Source organism: Protopterus annectens, chromosome 10.part0 (assembly GCF_019279795.1).
Source record: "Protopterus annectens isolate FY-2018-M chromosome 10.part0, PAN1.0, whole genome shotgun sequence".
NCBI lineage: Eukaryota > Metazoa > Chordata > Ceratodontiformes > Protopteridae > Protopterus > Protopterus annectens.
In genome coordinates this window covers 641013427-641035045 of record NC_056744.1, presented here as the reverse complement: position 1 = coordinate 641035045, position 21619 = coordinate 641013427, and the positions used below count along the sequence as shown (strand labels likewise).

At 38.1% G+C, this 21619-nt stretch overlaps 1 protein-coding gene across 4 annotated transcripts in view; it reads right to left on the bottom strand.

Moving 5' to 3' along the window:
* LRRC42 (leucine rich repeat containing 42) overlaps positions 1 to 21619 on the bottom strand; it is a 296973-nt gene that overhangs the window by 251531 nt on the left and 23823 nt on the right. The window contains exon 1 of one of the 4 annotated variants that reach the window (XM_044085479.1): positions 469 to 547. The exons of the other annotated variants lie outside the window; for them this stretch is intronic. The gene's annotated coding sequence lies outside the window, so the exon portion shown is untranslated. Of the gene's footprint in view, positions 1 to 468; positions 548 to 21619 lie in introns of those variants that run through there. 4 annotated transcript variants of the gene reach the window in all.

Below are 21619 nucleotides of genomic sequence, written 5' to 3'. Positions count from 1 at the left end.
AAAAAAAAAAAAAGAAGGTAGAAGGTAAGCTTCTTCAGTTTTCAAAAATGAAAAGAAAGAGAAGACAGAGACAAACAACAAACATTCTGACCTCAGCTGTGGTAAAATATGAAGGAACCACTACAAAAGGAATGAATTTTCAAATAACTTCACATCCAACAAAGCAAAGGACCCACAGCAACATAGATTCAGAGTGTGAAAACTGTGTCAAACTTTACAGGAGCGGTATCAGAAAACACTTAATGAGCCTAGTGAACCATCTTGCAATGGATGAAAAAAAGGCATGCTGATAGGTGAACCTGTCAGTGAACTTGTCTCTTCCTAAATTATTAATACACTTGTACTGAGCTGTCCAGTTAAGCATTTTTAGAACATGTAAACATATGCACTCATAGTGTACATTATATAAACACAGAAACGTTACATATTTCAGTGCAAAGTATTTGTAAGTAATTACACATTGCATACATAGGTGCTCATCTGAGAAGGCTGGTCAGGTGGAGCAAAAAACAGGTAAATCTGAAGCATGGCCATCTTCTGTCACTGCAAGCCCAGGTAAGGTTTCTTCACAGTCTTCAGTCCTTGAGCTAGACGTTTACCTCTTGCTCTGAGTTGAGCAATATCTTTCCTAACAGACAGACGGACCATAACAAGTAAACACAGATTACAAAACAGGTCCTGAGCAACTTTCAATTATGCCAGAAAAAAATGTCAGCCTGAGCCTGAAATTTCCAGACTGAACCTGAAATGTTCCATCTGAGGGAGTGTCCTTCACCAGGTAAACAAATTAAGTAGTTTTTCATGTAAGCAACATTTTCAGGTACAGTACACCTCAGCTTTACAGATTTATCAAAAGTCCATTTCTAAGCCAAATGTTTTCTCTGGACTGGTTTTCAAAATAAGCAAAAAGAAGTCCAGTGCAGAGCTCAATCTTAATTAATCGTAAAGGCAAGTGACTTAAGCATGTAGATGTAGGGAACATGACATGTGTACTCGTTAACGCATTCAAAGGTGATGATGCCAAAAAGAAACATTTCTCAATGGAAAGATGTCCATATTGATGGTAATAATAAATAATCCTGTTTGCAACTGTTTATCCATGTGTGTAATTTAAAGTGTACATACTAACAATGGATGTAAGAGGAACACAATGCAGCACTGTAACAAAAAGGTAGTAAATGTGATATTAATGTTGGTAACATTCTGAGTTGAGATAACAGTTAGCAAGGACAGGTGAAACATTAATGACCATTCGTATATGTATTGCTGTATCTTCCACTCCACCCTGCATAAACAAGGCAAAAGCTATACAGTAGCCGTGTCAAGCACAGCCAAAAAGGGCATGTTTTAACATTTGTCATTAGACCACTATAGATAGGGCTATATTACATTGACACTTCTTAGACAAGCATGTTTTATTTATACATGAATCACAAACAGCACTCAAAATACACTGGTGACAAATGATAACGCAGATCTGATGACATTGCAGTACTTTTAGATCTCTGTAAATGGAGCACATCTAATATGGGATTACACTGGGCATACATACAAAAAAACAAACACACATTATTTACATTAATAATAAATAAAACCTGAGAAGAACCTCATGCAGTGTTGTTTGTGTAATGTCAGTATACTCATACAAGGTTACCCTTGGCTGGAATTAAACGGCAAACTATGTAAGCCCACAAACTACAAACATGTATGAGTCACATGTGTGAGACTCCACCTACGTGAAGTCATTACATTATTTGATTGTGTTGCAATTTTTATGGGATAAAAGGGCTGGTGAAGTTTCTCCCCTTGTACACATTACAACACTTGTGGATGTCATTCATGCATAACAGCATTAGAACATGCAATACTTACAGTCAGCCAGTGTGGGTTTCAGATTCCTGACTACATGATGACAGAAGCTACATGAGATACTGGAAAGAATGAATGTGCCACCGTGCCACTGGTGCTACAAATTTGAGATATTCTAGTCATTGAAGCCATGATATTTTATTGCTGCAAGGGAGATGAGTGCATGTTATTTCTTTAAAATAGTGTTGCTACATAAGTGTGTTTCTCACACAGCATTCCCTGCTGCTAGGCATATTACACAACGCCTCTAAGCCAAAACAGCTTACCCAATACACTTATCATAGGCGATGCAATAGTAAGGCACATGGATGTCCTGCTCACTACGTTGAATAAGGAGAAGGTAACTGTCAGTTGCCTGTTGGGAGCCAGGATATGCCACATAATGCACTCACTCAGGTCATTCCACAACAGGTACGGATATGACTCTGTCATTGTCCATGTTGGTGTGAATGATCTGAGACACACCTCCCTGGACTACATGGAAAGAGATATGGAGGAGCTCCCGGATCATGTAGCCCATGACGGCATGACCCTAGCCCTGAATAGCATCTTACCATCACCAAGAATGATACTACAGTACAAACAAAAAATGACTGACTTCAATAATTGGCTAAGCTTCTGGTGTGATTCCAAGGGGATCCAGTAACTGTCTGCCTGGGATGACATGATCGACAGCCCTCAATGCTTTGCCAGAGATGGCCTGCATCTGTCACCCCTGAGATTCCGTATACTGGCCAAGGCCCTTGCTACCCCTATAGTGCCTTTTTTAGGCAATGTCCAGAAAACCAAAATACCACCGTAACAACTACAAGCAAATGTAATCCGAGGGTTATGCTACTCAACAATAGAAGTCTAAATCTCAAAATGCACTTGTTCAAAGTGCTCCTTAAAATGGAGAACATCGACATTTGTGCAGTAACGGAGACTTGGTTCAAGGCACCTGAAAGCACTCCTGCACTATCAGGCTATAACTCATACCACACCTTTCGGCCGCAAAACATGGACCGAAGCCCTAAAGGCGGTGGCGTCTCCATATTCATAAAAGGATATGTACACCTCCAGGCTAGTAGCCCAACATAACGCAGCAGAAATACTCCAAGTACAACTAACACTGGGTAAGACTGTAATCCAGGTTGTTGCCTGTTACAGATCCCCCACCATGCCCCAAGACTCCCACTCCACATTCCTAAACACCCTGGAAAATATTAAGGTCCAACCCAACACCCTCATACTGGGTGACTAACTACCCCCTCCATTAACTGGGAAAACTACTCAGATACCAACACACTTGCTCAACGTTTCCTGAAATTCATCAATTCCAATGCCCTGGACCAGCTCATTCTTACCCCATGACAACAACATCCTCGACCTGGTTATTTCCAATATGGGCGACTGTTGCTCTACACTAAGTGTCAACTCCTTCCTGGTCACATCTGACCAGGATCCTGTCACCATGGATATCCACATCTCAGCCACACCACCACAAAGGAAACCACCATAAAAACTTCTCCAAAGCCAACTTTGGGCTTCTAAAAACTGAGGTGGCTAACTTTACAACGCACATGCAAATGGAGAATAAATGCAGGACTGCTGAATCATACTTCAGTGCACTGTACGAACACGTACACAAATCATGGAATGGGGCATTCCCAACAGAACCAAGACAGTCTCTTCCAAAATAAGAAAGCCAATCTGGTGGTCCCCTGCCATAAACAAACTCTACAACAGAAGGAAGAAACAGTTGCAGAACAAGGTGAAGTCCCAAGACTGGAAAAACTCCCTTGTCAGCTTCAACAAAAAGCTGAGATCCCTCACCAAATCCTCTAAAGCTAACTACGAAAACAAAATTGCAACAGATACTAAGGGCAACCACAAGGCCTTCTATAATATATATGTTAAAAATCTACAAGGCAATGCTCAGATCTGCTCGGAGCTACTTCTTCTTTCAGCTGCTCCCGTTAGGGGTCGCCACAGCAGATCAACTGTTTCCATTGCTTCCTGTCCTCTGCATCTTGCTCTGTCACACCAACCACCTGCATGTCCTCTCTCACCACATACATAAACCTTATCTTAGGCCTTCCTCTTTTCCTGTTACCTGGCAGCTTCATCCTTAGCATCTTTTTCCCAATATACTCTGCATCCCTCCTCAGCACATGTCCAAACAAACGTAACCTTGGCTCTGTGGCTTTGTCTCCAAACCTTCCAACCTGGGCTGACCCTCTAATATACTTATTCCTAATCCTGTCTATCCTCGGCACACCCAGTGCAAATCTTAACATCTTCAACTCTGCCACGTCAAGCTCTGACTCCTGCCTTTTTGTCAATGCCACTGTCTCCAACCCATATAACATAGCTGGTCTCACTACCCTCTTGTAGACCTTCCCTTTCACTCTTACTGGTACTCGTCTGTCACAAATCACTCCTGACACTCTTCTCCACCCACTCCATCCTGCCTGCACTCTCTTCTTCACCTCTCTTCCACACTCACCATTACTCTGAACTGTTGATCCAAAGTACTTAAACTCATCCACCTTCGCCATCTCTACTCCCTGCATCCACACCATTCCTCTATCCTCCCTCTCAGTCACACACATATATTCTGTCTTAGTCCTGCTGACCTTCATTCCTCTTCTCTCTAGAGCATATCTCCACCTCTCCAGGGTCTCCTCCACATGCTCCCTAGTCTCACTACAGATCACAATGTCATCTGCAAACATCATAGTCCACGGGGACTCTTGTCTGATCTCGTCCCATCACCATTGCAAATAAGAAGGGGCTCAGAGCTGATCCTTGATGTAATCCCACCTCCATCTTAAACGCATCCGTCACTCCCACCGCAGACCTCACTGCTCTCACACTACCCTCGTACATATCCTGTACCACTCTTACATACTTCTCTGACACTCCCGACTTCCTCATACAATACCACAACTCCTCTCTAGGCACCCTGTCATATGCATTCTCTAAATCCACAAAGACACAATGCAACTCCTTCTGTACTTCTCCATCAAGACTCTCAGAGCAAACATCGCATCTGTAGTGCTCTTTCCTGGCATGAAACCATACTGCTGATCACTAATCATCACCTCCCTTCTTAACCTAGCTTCCACTACTCTTTCCCATAACTTCATGCTGTGACTGATCAGTTTAATCCCTCTGTAGTTACTACAGCTCTGCACATCATACTACACAATGGTAATTCCTATTCTGAGCCAACAGACATTGCCAATATATATATATTTTATTTTTTATTTATTTTATTTTACATTTGTTGACCGGGCTAGTTTATCTGGTTATATGTCCATTTCCAGTAGAGGCCCGGGGAGAAAAGCTCCAGTGATTATTACATGGTTTAAGAAAGTGTTACAATAGAAGTAATTACAAATATAAAGCTAACAGTAAACAAATAGTATTTTTTTTTTTTTTAGGAAGTTGCAAATTTCAATCTTAAAACCAAAAAAATACAGGCAGTTGCAAATTTCAATCTTAAAACCAAAAAAATACATAAACTACAACCTACGTGATGTGCATGTCACAATAATCATTACAATACAAAGAATCAAAACATAAATTTTATAAGAGGAATGCTAAAGTGTAATGAGAGGTAAAGAAAAGCTAAAAGGGGTGTAGATAGAAAAAATAGGGAAGAAGAAAAGTAAAGAAAAAGAAAACAGAGTAAGTCTAGTTAGTACAAGGACATAGCCATATTATTGAGGTACTGTCTAGCTGAGTCTAAAAAATGGGGGGGGGTGTCTGGGATGAGGTATCTGAGGGTTGATTATTCCATACTTTCCAACAAAGTTGAAGAACAGACAGTCCCCTGTTAAGTTGTAGGGTATAGGAGGGGGAAAAAAAAAATAGGGAAGAAGACAAGAAAAGAAACAGAGTTAGTCTGGGTTACTACAGGGGCATAGCCATTTTTTATTGAGATACAGTTTTAGACTCCTTTTAAAAAGTGGGAGAGAAGTCAGAGATGAGATATCCGAGGGTAGTTTATTCCATATTTTTCCAACAGAGTTTGAGAACAGGCAGTCAACTGCAGAGTTATTAGATATGGTTGTTTTGATCAATAGTTTGTTTGAAGAGCATAGATGTTTCTGATTATAATAAGGTGCGATGTGACAAGAGAGTATTGGAGTTTTGGTGGGTTGGTACAGGGTTTTGTGGGCTATTATGAGTTGTTGAAGTTCGAGCTGATTAGGAAGTTCTAGCCAACCTAGTTGTTTTAGGTTCAGGCAGTGATGGGTTCTAAAAGGGGATCCTGTAGCAAAGCTAGCAATATTATTGTAAGATGTTTCTAGTTTGAGGTTTTTTTTGATAGATTGGTGTATATGGGGGAAGCATAGAGTAAAGTAGAGATTAGGTGAGTTCTGGCTAACGTAGTTCTTGCAAGTGGAGTAAGAAAGGGTTTGATTCTGTATAAGAAAGGGCTCAGAGCTGATCCTTGATGTAATCATATATATATATATATATATATATATATATATATATATATATATATAATCAAAACACCTGAGGAATGCCTAGTACCCAATGCACAGGTTAAACTCGCACGGTCCAAGGCCAAGAACACAGCTTCCATGGGACCTGACAACATCCTGGGCTGTGTACTACATGAATTGCAAAATGAACTGGTACCACACCTGTGTGCCCTGTCCAATCATAGCTTCATCTCAGGCTTTGTCCCAGTCGAATGGTGAACTGCTACAGTCATTCCACTCCACAAAGTGGGTGCGACTACGGAACCTGGGAACTACCGCCCCATTAGACTGACCAGTCTGGTATGTAAGGCTATGGAGCACATCATCATGGACCTAATAAATAAGAACATAGAGAATCTCCAGACTCTAGACCCCACACAATTTGGATTTGTTAAGGGTAGATCTTGTTTGCTCAATCTGGTAGACTTCTTCAAGACTGCCACCTGAGCTGTGGATGAAGGCAAGGTAGTTCACACAACCTACCTCGATCTAGCCAAAGCCTTCGATACAATTCCCCACTCAGGAATCATAGATAAACTCACTTAGGCATCAACCCATATGTCACAAGGTGGGTTGTAAACTGGCTTACTGATGGAGTCCACTACTTTCACTGTGCGAGTTCTAAGTCAGACTACCAACCAGTCATAAGTGGAGTCCCACAGGGATCGGTCCTGGGTCCTCTCCTGTTTGGCATCTACTTTTCTGAAGTCCAGGCCAAAACCAAGAGACTCTGGCTGACCAAGTTCGCAGATGACTGCAAACTGGGAGCCATTATCAGCTCCCCAAATGATGTTGACATTCTACAGAAGGGCCTCACGGAGACCAATGATTGGTGTCACAAAACCATGGCCTTAAGCTCAATGCCAAAAAATGCATTATCATTCCCTTTGGGAAGAACACAGTACCTACATCAATGGTAGTCCACTGAACACCGAAGGTGTCATAAGAGATCTGGGAACACAAGTGGATAGCAACCTATCCTTTGATAATCACATTGTCACTGTGGTCAGAAAATCCTTCTACTTGGCACATCTCATTACAAAGGGTTTTGCTTCCAGGAAAAAAAAAAGAGGTCATTGTCTCTCTATCTCTACTCTTCCCTCATTAGACCAATTATAGAGTACAATGCCCCATTCGGCATTTACCTCATCAGACATATGCAACAACTAGAAAGACCACAAAAATACCTCACTAAGAGGATCCTAGGCCTTAACCACTTGCCCTATGCAGAAAGACTAAAAAAAAATCCAACTTTTCTCAGTATCATACTGCCTACGTAGAGGCACTCTCTGCTTGACCTACAAAGCCATGTCAGACCCAGCACTAATAGATATGCTACATCTAAGAAAATCCCAATCCCTCCATGCCACACATGCCAGAGACCTCAACCTCATTACCACAATCAACAGAACTTGTTGGAGGGACAGGTTCCTAACCCAGAGACTGTCCATGCTCTGGAACAGATTTCCCTTACATGTCAAGCAGAGCACCTCACTGGCCCTCTTCAAGACAAATCATGACGAGTGGATAGGAAATAGAAAATTCACCCCAGGGATCATTTCAGTGGCCCTGCTAAACAGAGGCACTGGGAAATAATATCGGGCGGCATGTTACCAAGGAATCCTTTGGGCTGGGCTTGTAAAGGCTCCAGGGCCATTAGCCTAGTACACGCCTATAAGCCTATGAACCTATTCGATGCATAATACAGTCACCACTGTGGCTGGAGAATGGCAATCAGGCACAATGTGTGGATAATCACAGACATGAACACATATATATTACTAGGGCACAAGCATATAGAACATGGTCTCATGTCCTCACATCACAGGAAACGTATTAGCAGTTCTCATGGGAAAGACAAATGCCATCCCATTGTATCATCATTATCAAAGAAACCATGTGCATGTGTGAAAATGGAGCAGAAATTATTGTAATAGGAATCCCCATCCATACATGTACACAACATTGTTACCTACTTGCACATTTACAGACATAATGACACAACTGATTCTAAGGAGTAATGCCTGGATTTTACAGACTACCTAAGATCATAAGGCACAGAACACTGCCTGAATCACACATCCCACTCAAGATGTTCTTTTGAAATTTGCACTGTCACAATAGTAATGTATGACACCACCATTCTTTCATAGGTTGATGTTCTTCTAAAATGTGTAAAAGGCTGTTAACACTACACAGCTGCATATACTACATGCATTACAAACCTTCTTGACATAGCAAGACAGACAAAACACCAACAGACAGTGGTCTATCATTGCTGATTCAAACCTCCTCTCTTTCAACTTACACTGTCTAGACAGCACAGTATCAACAGCTAGAGCCGCAAGGTAACTCATATGACCACTTTGATGTGGTTCTTTTTTGATAGCATGATGTTAGCATTGTGTTTCTAAATATGTTTACTGCCAGGGGGTAATATGAATTTATAGGGTAATCCTCTGACAAGGGAAAAACTTTGCCTAAGTGGAATTTTGCATAAGGAGTGTTGTCATGGACACAAGTGTACATGACAGTACACACATTCTGATATTATTTACCCAGTGTTGGATTTGGACCTCTTACCTATTAATTCAATCCATAAAACACAGCATTAGCCACAAACGCCACAAGAGAACTGTAAGTTGTAAGGGCACAGTGTACAATTTTGACATGCTGACCTCATCAATGGGATGGAGAAAATAGGTTTGCAGTAAAAGTGGGATGGGGGCATCTTCTCCTATATAGAAAACTGCATATTTTTGTGACCATACTTTAATATTTTGTCAATAACATAATTACGTGTATTATTTCTAGAGCTTTTCATCTTGGGTCTCCACTGAAAATGGGCCCCTGGCTCAGCTGGACTAACCCAGTTAACAAATGTCAATAAATAAACAATTAAAATAAAATTTGACCTGTACTAGATAATGTTCATACTGTACTAAAAGACACCAATAATTTTTTAAGTGATCTTTTTCAATGGTCAAGAGAGAGACTCTGATCTTAATCACAAATTTATGTTTGTGACTCTTAACATTACATCACTGTTTACAGTCATCCGTAATGTTGAAGGTGTTGACAATGCGAGACTTTTTCTAGCTGGTAACACTGATTTGATTAGCTCTAAGATAGAACTTATTTGGATGTTACTAGAATTAATTCTTAAGAACAACATGTGTGTATTTGGAAATAAGATCAATCGGCAAAAAATGGGTGTAGCTATGGGATGCCAATTTGGTTTTGGCATACTGGGAATCTGGACATGTTTTGAGTTCCAATCTTTTTGCACATAATCTACTATAAAAATTATGTAGAAAACATTTTTCTCATCTGGTATGATAAACCGCAGAAATGAAATGAGTTTATCGATTACATGCATAACACCACTACATTAAGTTTTAATCTTAAGTTCCCTGATAAATGCATTCATTTTCTAGATATAACTGTAACAGGAATGCCTTAGGTAAAATGGTCACAAGCATTTATAAAAATCCTTGCAAAAAATAACATATTACATAAAAGTAGTATGTACCTGAGATATATATCTAGGAACATAATAATTTTTGAGAGCAATGCATCTGCATAACAATGATAATGATTTAGGAGGAGTCTTTGACAAAATGAAAATTTTTTTTTCACCAGGGGCTACTCCTCAACCGATGTGGACAGAGCCTTTCAGAGGGCTTGGTCTATGAGAGATACAATTGGCAGACCACTTTTTCACTGCATTGAGAAAGAGTTTTATAACTTGAAAGCTTTGCTTGCTGTGTTTTATTATTTTACTCAAAGTAGTGTTTAGCATTGAGCTCCTGTTATTTTTTCTTGGATAGTTTTGTTGATATTTAACTCATTCACTTCAATGGACCTCAGGAAGTTTGCACTGTAACTTCCAATGTGCGGAACCTAAGGTCTTTGACAGAATCAAATTATGTCCTCATATTTCAAACAAATGTTCATATCTCTGAAACCATAGGGGTTATAAAAGTGTAAAGGGCAAACACTTTAGCACAAACTATTTTTATAGTGGTAGTATTCTTTAGCTTCTAGGTCTTAAAACACATTTTATAAGTCACAGTAAACACAGTAACTATTACATTTGTAATATTTTGCAAACAACTTACAATACCTCAGCAGCCACTCAAGTTACACACATACCGTCAGCAGCATTTTATTCATCTAGCAGAGAGCTTTCTTATGAGGCTAAGGAGTTCTGGCTGTGTTACTTGGTTGTTGTGATATTTAGAAAAATTTGAAAAATGATATTGATATAAATTAATATCTATTTAAGTGCACTAAACAGAGGTCAAATGCAGTTGAGTTTACCACTATGTAAGCTTTAAGAAGAAATATTTTAAAACCACCTTGTACATAGCATGGTTCTGGAATTATTGACGCAAAAAAACAAGCAATATTTGACGCCTAGAGGCGTCAGCAGGAGTTAAATGCAGATGTGCCTGGAGGTGTCACTCGGATGTAATGAGTTAAGGTAATGACTGGTTTGTGTTTTTGAATTAGGTCTGATGTAGCAGTAAACAAACCAGAAAAGCACTTACCTCTGTATTTTTGTGTGTTATATTTACAGAGTCTTTGTATTTTGCGTTATACTTACATACTTTTTTTTTGCTATTAAATTTGTGAAGTCATGGTGAATGAAGTTTTCTTTTTGATTTTATTTGTTGGACTCTATTAACTTTGCTCTTTACCTGGTTGGTACATCTTTGCTCCTCCTAGTTTGCACAGTGCCAAATGTCATGCAAATGATGAAGATAAAAAAATACAATAAAAGGTACTTAAGCAGAGAAAATATTTAAAACAGGTAGTTAAAAACTATACTTTTGATATTTCCTCAACTTTGTTGTATTTCAACATATCCTCATTAAACACCATAATGTTCACATAAACAAATCCATCTTTGGATTACAGCCCCAGAACATTTCTAAGACACAGTTCAGATTCTTGTCAGTATGTGCCACATACAAATTATACTGTGAATATAACAATGAGGTTAGCCATTCTCAATATATGACAGTATCGACTGACATAACAGCTGCAACAGCAACAATTCCTGACCTTTGTCCTGTGTACTTGGCAGTTAGGTGTGTGGATGGCTGTGATACTGGCAGCAGAGAAGATAAATCTTTCTTCACGCAGTTTAAAAAATGTGAACACTGCACCTCTTTGTTTTTCTTTATTTTGTGAGCATCATTCCCATATTTATGCTTCCCTAACAAGACTATGTGCTTTGTCTTCCAGCTAATATATATTCTTCAGTGAGTAATGTACTTCCGTAGAATTATTCACTTTGGCAGCAGTCTCAGTCTGGACCCTCATTTGGTTCTCTATAGCGAACGTTTTTGTTTGGTTTTGGTGTTCTTTTTGTTCGCTTTCCATCTCTGGGGTTTGGTTACAGTTTGGTTTATGAGATGGCTGAGTTCTCAGGGGCTGAGACAGAGTCTGACATTCGAGGCGGGGAGAAAGGTGAACTTAGGAAAGTGATTGGCCAACTTTCCCAATTGGTTGTGTTGCTCACCCCTGCATGTCAGTCTATTGTTACGTTAGCTTCCGGTTATACCGGAGCACTTCGAGTAAAGTCGAAGGATTGCCTTCCTAACGGGGAAGGTTTGGTGCACAATTTAAACCCAAAACAACATGGTTCTAATTCCACTCATTTGGATTTACATGATTATAACGAGTTTCCTCAGTTGTTGCGTTCCAACTTTGTTGACAATGCTGATGAACAGAATACACGTAATTCCAGCAACAGGGCTGACGGAACTGGTGTGCAAGGTGACTTTTAAATTCTTCTCGTAATTTCAATTACAATGACTTTATCAAGAAGAATTACACTATAAATTCCAATTATTCGGATGTTAATGTTCAGGACAAAGGTTCTAGGACTTATAGGGAGAGTTTGGATTTTTTTAAATTTTATATGGACAAGTATAAACGTTTGGGTTGTGACAATGTCTTTTTGAAAGAATGTTTAAACAGAAATATAGTTCCTAAGGGCTTGCGTGTTTGCAAGTTTCCGAATCGTGTGGTTGAAGGTTCTACTTTTCACACTGAACTTAAGATTTTTGACAAGTGTGGTTTGGATGTTGTAGAGGCTATTGTTACCGAGAATGAGGGTAACATTGTTGGAGAAAATGGAGGCTGTTAATTCCAACATTATTCAGGACCTCTTGTTTAATGTAGAGTCAGAAAAATCTTTGTATTTTAACATTTTTAAACAAATTGATTTGGATTGTCACAACAATATGAAGCGGAAGGAAGGAAAATTAAAAAGGGATATCAAGGAATATGAGGGTACAGCATACCCCAAACCAAGGCCTTTTAACGTTAATACCAATGAATGATACATAGGTACACATAACAGGTCTAGGGCACTTCCATATGCTCCAGATGAAGCCTTCTATGATGACTTCCCTGTAATTGATCAAAATGACCCTTTAGATCTCCCTCCCCCTCCCTTACTGAGGTCCGACAGGATACGGAAGAAGAAACCAGTATATTACAACAACTATTACAATCACAGGGGAAACCCCAGATATTAGTCAATTACAATCAAAATGTAGGTAATGAAATTGTTCAGAAAGGTTATATTTTAGAGTATAAGAACTATAAATTTTTTAATTACAGTGTGGTACCCATTACTTTAGGTCACTTTGAACTATTTTGTAAAGGTTTTAAATTTATTCCTGTAAGGAAAACGAGTTCTGCTAAAGCCCTTGTAGATATGAAATTATTTTTAAGAAAGAAAAATTTGGCTTTAATGTTTGCAGGTTCTGACAATACATCTACACAACCAGTTTTTAAGAAAAAAAGCACTTTCAACCCCCCGTTTCACCCACAGCTTAAGAATTTGGAGTTAATATTGGAGAGGGAGATTAGAAATACTATCAATACACATAGAGTCAATACTAACCTATCCAAAAATGAAAAATTACTATTGAATGAATTGATGAATAACAAAGCTGTGAGAATTATGCAACCTGATAAAGGGGGTGGAACTGTGCTTATGGACTACATTTTGTATGAATCAAAAATGAAATATATGTTGTCCAATGATATTAAATATTCCAAATCATCTTTGTACGAATTTAATATAGCTTATTCTAAAATTAATGTTCTTTTAAATGATTTGTTGTTAGAAGGATCTATTGATTTAGACATTTACAATTTTTTGTTTAACAAATATCCAAGGGCACCATCAGTATTTGGCATTCCAAAGGTCCACAAGGACCCCGTGGATCCACCCTTAAGACTCATTGTTTCCTCTGAGGGTTCTATTACTACCTCTCTAGCAAAATATGTGGATGTTAAGTTGAAAACACTCTCAAGTGAGGGAGTTACTGTTTTAAAGGATTCCTGGGACTTTCTCAGGCAGGTAAAACCTGAATAATTTCATCCTAATATACTTTTTATAACTTTAGATATTGTTGACCTATTCGGTTCTATTCCTCATGAAATTGGTTTATTATGGCTTGAGGAAAGTATGAGAGACAGTGGAAAATTTAGTTCGCAGGATTTTATGACATGCTTGTTATTAATGGAAATGGTTCTTAAGAACAATTTTATGTTCTTTGAGGGGGAATTTTATAAGCAAGAGAGAGGGGTTGCTATGGGGGCAAAATGTGCCCCCACTTATGCAAATATAGTTTTGTCTAGGTGGGAAAAATTGTTTGTTACTGATTCAGAGTTTTCCAATTGTTGGTGTTTTTACGCTTTCTTGATGACATTTGTATTTTCTGGAATGATTATCAAGAAAGATTTTTTGAATTTCATTCCTATTTGAAAGGTACCACAGAATTTTTGGACTTTACCTACCATTGTGATACTCAACAACTGATTTATTTAGATATTTCTTTGATTAAATTAGATCATTCCTTTTCTTCCAAAGTTAGCAGAAAAGGAACTTTTTCCAACTCATATCTCCACTTCAATAGTGGGCATCCGTTCTTTCAAAAAAAGAACATACTTAAAGGACAGTTAGTTAGAATAAGTTGCATGAATTCCGAAGATACTGAATTTTTAAAGGAATGTGACTTTGTTACCCAAATGTTCAGAGACCGATGTTACCCTGAAAATCTGATTTGTGAAGTTAGTAAAGAAGTAATTGAAGGTAGGAAAGAAAGATTTGCCCCTATTTTGGGTCATGATGAAGGACCCAACTCGTTATAATTCTAATACTTCTTCTAAAAATTGGGATGAGACATATGTTATGGATTTTACAGGTGATTCAGGGTACATAAAACAAACTGTCTCTAGAGAATGGGAACGTTTTAAACAAATATCAGAACTCAAACAAATACACAGTCCACCCTTATAATTTACTTACAGAAGGGATACTAACTTTAAGAAGTTATTTGAGTTTGGAGGTGGTTCAAGAGTTCAAGGTACATCTAAAAGATTGGAGACCTTTAAATGTGGTTCATGTTCCCAATGTTCACATATTATTAATGCTTCTAGCATTTATATCCCTAGCAGGAACAAACACATTAAAAGCTACTCGTTTTCTAATTGTAACACCAACGGTGTGGTTTATTTAGCTCTTTGCTCTTAGCTCTTTGCTCAATTTGTGGATCATTTTATGTTGGTAAAAAGGAGAGAAAGCTTAAATTAAGAATATATGAACACTTTTATGAAATTAGTAAACATAACATGAATAATGCACTTTTTAAAACACACTTTAACTTGCCCACAAGCCTCCTTTGTTTTTTTCGTAATTGAAACAGTGGCTAGAGAAATTGGGGGGGGGGAGAGTATGTGGGAGACTAAACTTGAATACAGAGAGCTATTATGGCAAATTATATTGGAAGCTAACAGAAACCTCGGTTTAAATGACATATCTATCCTTCCAGTTTTAAAATTAAGGAGTGCTAAACTATAAACCTCCACTAGAGGGTAGTATAGGATTATAAATGGTTTAAAATGACCTTTAAAATGCTTTTTAATTAATTAATTTTTATGCGTACTAAATATATTTTATATCATATATCCTTTTTATGGTAAAGATTTTAGTATTTAAACATATATTTTTGTTTTTATAAACTTGTGTATTGTTGTTGAAGTGACAAGGAAAGTATATTAATTCACATTTTAATTGAATCATTGATTTAATTGCTATGAATTCATTGGTGCATTCATTCAAACTGATGTATTTAATTGTAATGTTACCCAGGCTTGGTGTTTGCTATCTGATGAAGATTTTCGAAAACGTACTTTCTGTGTGTAAAGCGTTAGTACCAGTGTTTCTTGTGTGTCCAGTGCTTTTGGAACATTAAATTATTCACTTTGGCAGCAAGTACCAGTGTTTCTTGTATGTCCAGTGCTTTTGGAACATTAAATTATTCACTTTGGCAGCAGTCTCGGTCTGGACCCTCATTTGGTTCTCTATAGCGAACGTTTTTGTTTACTTCCATAGAATTGCAGACATGATTGTATTGAGACGCAGGAACTGTTCTCAAAAAATTCATATCAGTTTGGAAAGTTGCTCTCCTAAGTCAGTCAATAGTAGTCACAAAACTTCTTTTCAGTCCCTTCTCCCTGACACACCACAATTGATACTGCAGTCTGACTAATCATTCATACTTGCAAGCACTTAGAAGGTAACACTTCTTAGTGCTCATGTTTGCAGAGGCAGGGCTTGTGCATGCAACTATGTAGGTCCTTACACCATGTTTACTTATAGTGTAGGCAAGGAAATGTGCATCATGGTAGGGGAACGGTTTATCCAGAGAGCTGTATGCTGCTAATTGTTTGCAAAACATGTTTCTAGTGTAACAGCAAACTTTATACAAAGTTAAATTGAGTGTATTTCACCAACACACTCACAGCTTAGTGTATGCATTATTTTCCTTTGCTGATGGCATAGACATGTACATCATTTATATGTTACATTGCAAATGTTTGCGAAGAATGTAATATGACATTTATGGAAAATTTTCTATGCCCATCTGGAAAGTTAATGCAGAAGAGTATGGTACCGCTTTCCAGCAAGGTCAGGTTTTGACATTTGTAGCCCACAAATATGTTAGGCCTCTGATATATAACTGACTGCCCTCCATACAAGTGGACATCCATGAACACTTTTACCCATTTGTACTGGAAAAGTGTACATTGCTTTGGTTAATGCTATAATGTACTACATAGTTACATAGCTGTTGTCCTCCTTATATGGCCTGTACAGTTTTTTTTTTCTCCTTTGGGAGAGGGCTGTATTTACTTGTGTATACTAATACAAGGTTTGATTTTTTTTTTAATTATGTTGTACATTGAAGTTGGTTCAGACATGGAGGACAACACCAGCGGGTATACTAAAGAACTTTCAAGTAGGCATTACAGTTCAATAATTCACACTCACTTCTTTGGTGTAAGGCTTGCCCTCATGTACTCTTCCCCCCTAGTACCCTGTGCCAATGATGGAGAACTGCACATTAAAAATGTGCAAAGGCCAGTGCAGTGATGGTTCCATACATGTGTGGGAAAATAAAATACTTGATGCACATTATTGTGCAAAGTCCATAGGTGAATATTGCAGAGATCACAGTTATGCAGTATTGCTGACATTACTGTACATGGGACAGATGTCTCATCTTAGGGACATAGAACTACCTGCATATACAACTAAGCAGTTAGTTTTTTTCAAACAGTTTCCACGCTTACCATGAGCCTCAGAAGAGGGTGGAAGATGAATATTTACTACACTATTTCTCTGTCTACCCAGTTTTGCTATACAATTTTCTGCATCATGCAGTCCATACCAAGTCAAACATGGTATAGAAACATTCTTCTTCTTGGCAGAGGTCTGGCAACAACAGCAGCAAAAACTTTAATGCCTGCTACACATACAACTTTCTAATGTCAGCAACAAATGCTAACATTTTTTTTCTTCTAAGCATGCACATGGCTGTAATTCAAAGAGTTTTGGATTTCTGGGCAAATGACTACATTGAGTGTACATGACTGCTTTAAAGCTCCATGAATAGCTCTGCCATGTTAAATTGGTTAATTAGCATGTAATCTGGATACTTACGCTTTCAATAGCATATTCTGCTGTTTACCTTTGTTTGGCAGCTCTATACTAATTGAAGAGCTATTTAATGAATACGAAAAAGCTCGCTATCATGTGCACGGCACACTGCTGTGCATACATGAGAGTTGCACTTACTGTAGCTGTTAACAGAAAAAAACTTAATGTGCACTGGATTCATTTTTTTTTTCTCACTTGCACAAGTTTTTTTGCTGAGTCTAACAATTTAATTCTTAAAATGATCATTCTGAAGTGGTGTGTTGTTTAGCCAGATACCTGCAATAAGTTTCAATGCTGTTGCAATTCACACTATCAGGGCAATTACAACCAAAGTTGTAAACCATTTTAATTACTATTATTCCATGCTTCCACTTTCAAACCAATACCCAAAGTATTTTAAAATGTCAGGTGGCTTTCCGATTCTATACATTTATTTTTGCTGCTTCCACTCTCTAAGTAATACCAAATCTTTTTCAAATATTAGGTCATGTTCTGAAAAGAATATTATTTGTATGTATTTGGCATTTATTCCATGTACATTTTTTTCTCCCTCATCATTGCCAGTAAAGCCTCTCCATAATTAGTCTTCAGCTAATTTTCTTAACTCCTCTACATAATCTAAAGCCGTTTCAGAACCCTGCATTATACAACTAAAACATAAATGTATGCAGTACCTGAAAATAAAATGATTCTGTAATAAGGTTACTAGTTACAAATACATTTTGATTATTTTGTTTGTTAGGCAATGGAAGTATTGTCATTGGGGTGTAGATGTCAGTCATTCTAGCACAAAAAAGTACAGGTGTTTGTTCTGTCTTTACTTGTAACTTCATTGGCAACAGAGTTTATCTTCATATAGCATCCCAGCTAGTTCAAACTTTTAAGCACACAAGATACTACAGGCAGAAAACAAAACCCACTGTTTTAAGCTGAAAAGGTATCATGGCACACACGAACCTCAGACAGATATATCTTTTATTTTTTTAACCATCATAAAAAACTAACCACATAGGTTAAGAGCTTTCATCTACCACATGTAGACTTCATCAGAACCCAATTGTGATAATCAAATCTGTTTAAATAATGTTAAATATCCAATGGGAATGGACAATCAATTTATACACTTACATTACATATTAATGATCTAATGAATATTCGTACTATTACATAGCATACCTACTCACATAAAACTGCATATGTTTTTGTACTATGAATACATTAAAATATATGAATACTTCAACCATCAAGAAAATTCCCAACAATTCCCGTACCCATCTTATACAAAAAGACATATATATATATATATATATATATATATATATATATATATATATATATATATATATATATATATATATATATATATATGAAGAACATAAAATATGTGCATATGCTTTATAGAAAGTACTATATAAGACAACAACTACTTGTTTTCACCAATGCATTTATATCTAGAAAATACTCAAGAGGCTGGAATTTGACTGCCTATTCACAGTCTAACTTCCAATAATGGCTTAGTGGGAATATAATCATTCAACCTAGGGGCCTTGGCTGCGTTTAACAAAAGCTGCCATTTAACTTCCTTTTCCCCCAATATAGCCTTAATATTCCCTCCCCTTGAGTTTAATTTAACCTATTCCACTATCCCAAATTTGAAGGAATGACCCTCACTGTTCATCTCAATGTGTCTATATAATGCATTATTTCAATCATTCCTCCTAATACAATAAATTATGTTCCTAAGTTCTCTGTCTGTCTTTCCCACATAAAGCCACATAAAACCTCAGACAGCTGCCACATTTAGCCAAGTAGATGATGTGCTGGGAAAAATTCCCTTTCTTAAACCAAATCATGGTGTGATTAGCATTGCCTAAAATAAATAGTTTTGTCTTCCAAAATATCCTGGCATTGGTTGCACCGTCCACACTTCCTTGTATATCCCTCCCCCATATCATACCTAGATACTGTGTTACCCCTTTCAAATCTGTACTTTAAATTATGTCCAGTCTTATACACATATCTAGGATTTGTACCTAACTTACTATGTACCATGTCATCACATCTAAGGATATTCCAATTGTTACTTATGATATCCTTGACTTGCTCCACATATGGATTATACTCAACTATACAGGCCCTCTTACACTGTTTGTCATTGTCCTTGTCTAACGTACCAACATTCTTCTCTAAGCCTACACCTAACAATGGTCTGTATTTCTTCCCCCATTCACTCTTTACATAACTGGTAACATCTCTTATGATGGATCTGGGGTATCCCCTTTCCTCAAATAGGAAATTTTTGAAATGTTACATAATGACAACAGATATACGGTGGATATAAGGCAACATCTTTCAAAAAGAGAGGTGCAAATTATCCCAGGGGACCCAAGAGTACTATAGGACATGGTCATTCAAAAAAAAAAAAAAAAAAAAAAAAAAAAATGTATGAGAATAAGAACTAGAAGTTGCAAAGTAGACAGCTCAGTAAAAAGATATGATGATGAAGTATTTTTTCACAGAAAACTGATGCAATGTTCTATGTAATTAGAACCGTTACCACCAGTGAGGAAATGTGCCATTAAAAAAAACAATGTTCTATGTAATTAGAACCATTACCACCAGTGAGGAAATGTGCCATTAAAAAAAAACCAATCTGCTCACAGAGTCTGCAACTCAGCCAAGGGATATGGATATATAGGTATATAGGTTCATATGTTTATACAAGGCTGACAACCACCAGGGTCTTTACAAGTCTAGGCATGCAACCCACTCAGTTTGGTCCCAGAGTTCCTTGGATGCCTATATGGTGGGATATGTTAGTAAGGAGGCATCTAAAGGTTAAGGAGGATATGTTAGTTGGGGATTAGTTTACTTACTGTTGACATCTGCCTATCAGAGAGGCATGGGGCCACACCGGGGTGAATTTGCAATTTTCCATCCAATGATCACGGTTTTGTTCGAATAAGATCAGGGTTGAACTCTGCTTCACGTAGATGGGGAGCTTATTCCATAGTGCAGGGATCCTTGGAGAGACCGATATGTGTCTCAAGCATGTTCTACTTAATTCACATGCAAAATCCAGGTCCCTGAATCTCGTGTTTCTGGTGCTGTCTCTTTTGCAATGTGCAAAAGATCTATCAGAACTGGATATGAGGATGCCTTATATGCCAGACATAAATCACTTCTCAGTGTAACCTTTGGGAGACAGAGTACAGAGAGAGGGCCTCAAGATGATCTGTACTAGACACAGTACTCATACCCTTGATTCTCCTGGTGAGGAACCTTTAACAGCATTCCAACTGCTGCAAGTGCCTGGTTAAGTACGTTCCCCAAAGGGGGCAATGCACTCAATTATGGATCTGATAAGGACTGAGTAGAGTGGCACAATAACTTCCTTGGACCTGGATGCCATACCCTTGCTTATGAGTTGAGACACATAGAATGATTTTCTTACTATCTTGGTTATGTGTTGGTAGAAGGCCAGATTACTGTGTACACATGTTCCCAGATCTCTAACTATCTGGTCAGCTCTTATGGGTGTTTTATCACTGAAGTACTTCCCAAAGGGCACTACAATGCATGTCTTTGTGTTGAGTTTTACTCCATGGCTTTAACACCAGCGATTTGTTTGTGTTACAACCCTCTTGTGGGATGTTGGTGCGGTGGGGGAAATCTATGATAGCTCCCAACTGACAGTCATTTGCAAACCGAGTGAGCCAGAGTCCTTTGACAGTAGCCTTGACTTCTGAGAAGTAGATAACAAACAGCAGCAAGACCAACTTGGAGCCCTAGGGTACTCTGCTAGTGACCAGTCTCCTGGTGGAGGTTGTCCCACCGATCAATTTCTTGGGGACTATCTGCAAGGCAGACAGCAATCCAACAAGTTATATACGGATTTATGCCTAGTTCTGAGAGTTTGCTGATAACTGTGAGGTATTCTATCTAATCCCTTGGCCAGATCAAGGTAAGAGGTATGCACTGTTTTCCCTCATCTATAGTCTTGGTGACCTTCTCGAAGAAGTCTTCCAGGCAAGACCTACCCTTAAAACCAAACTGAGATGGGTCCAGTGTCTGTGTGCTGTCACTGCCCTTTCTGATCATTTACATGATATTTCATTCCATGGCTCTGCATGTCAGACTGATGGGTCTGTAGTTCCCAGGGATGGTTGATGGTACACCCTTACAAAGAGGTATGACTGTAGCCCTCCATTCACCTGGCACATAACCTTTTTTTGAG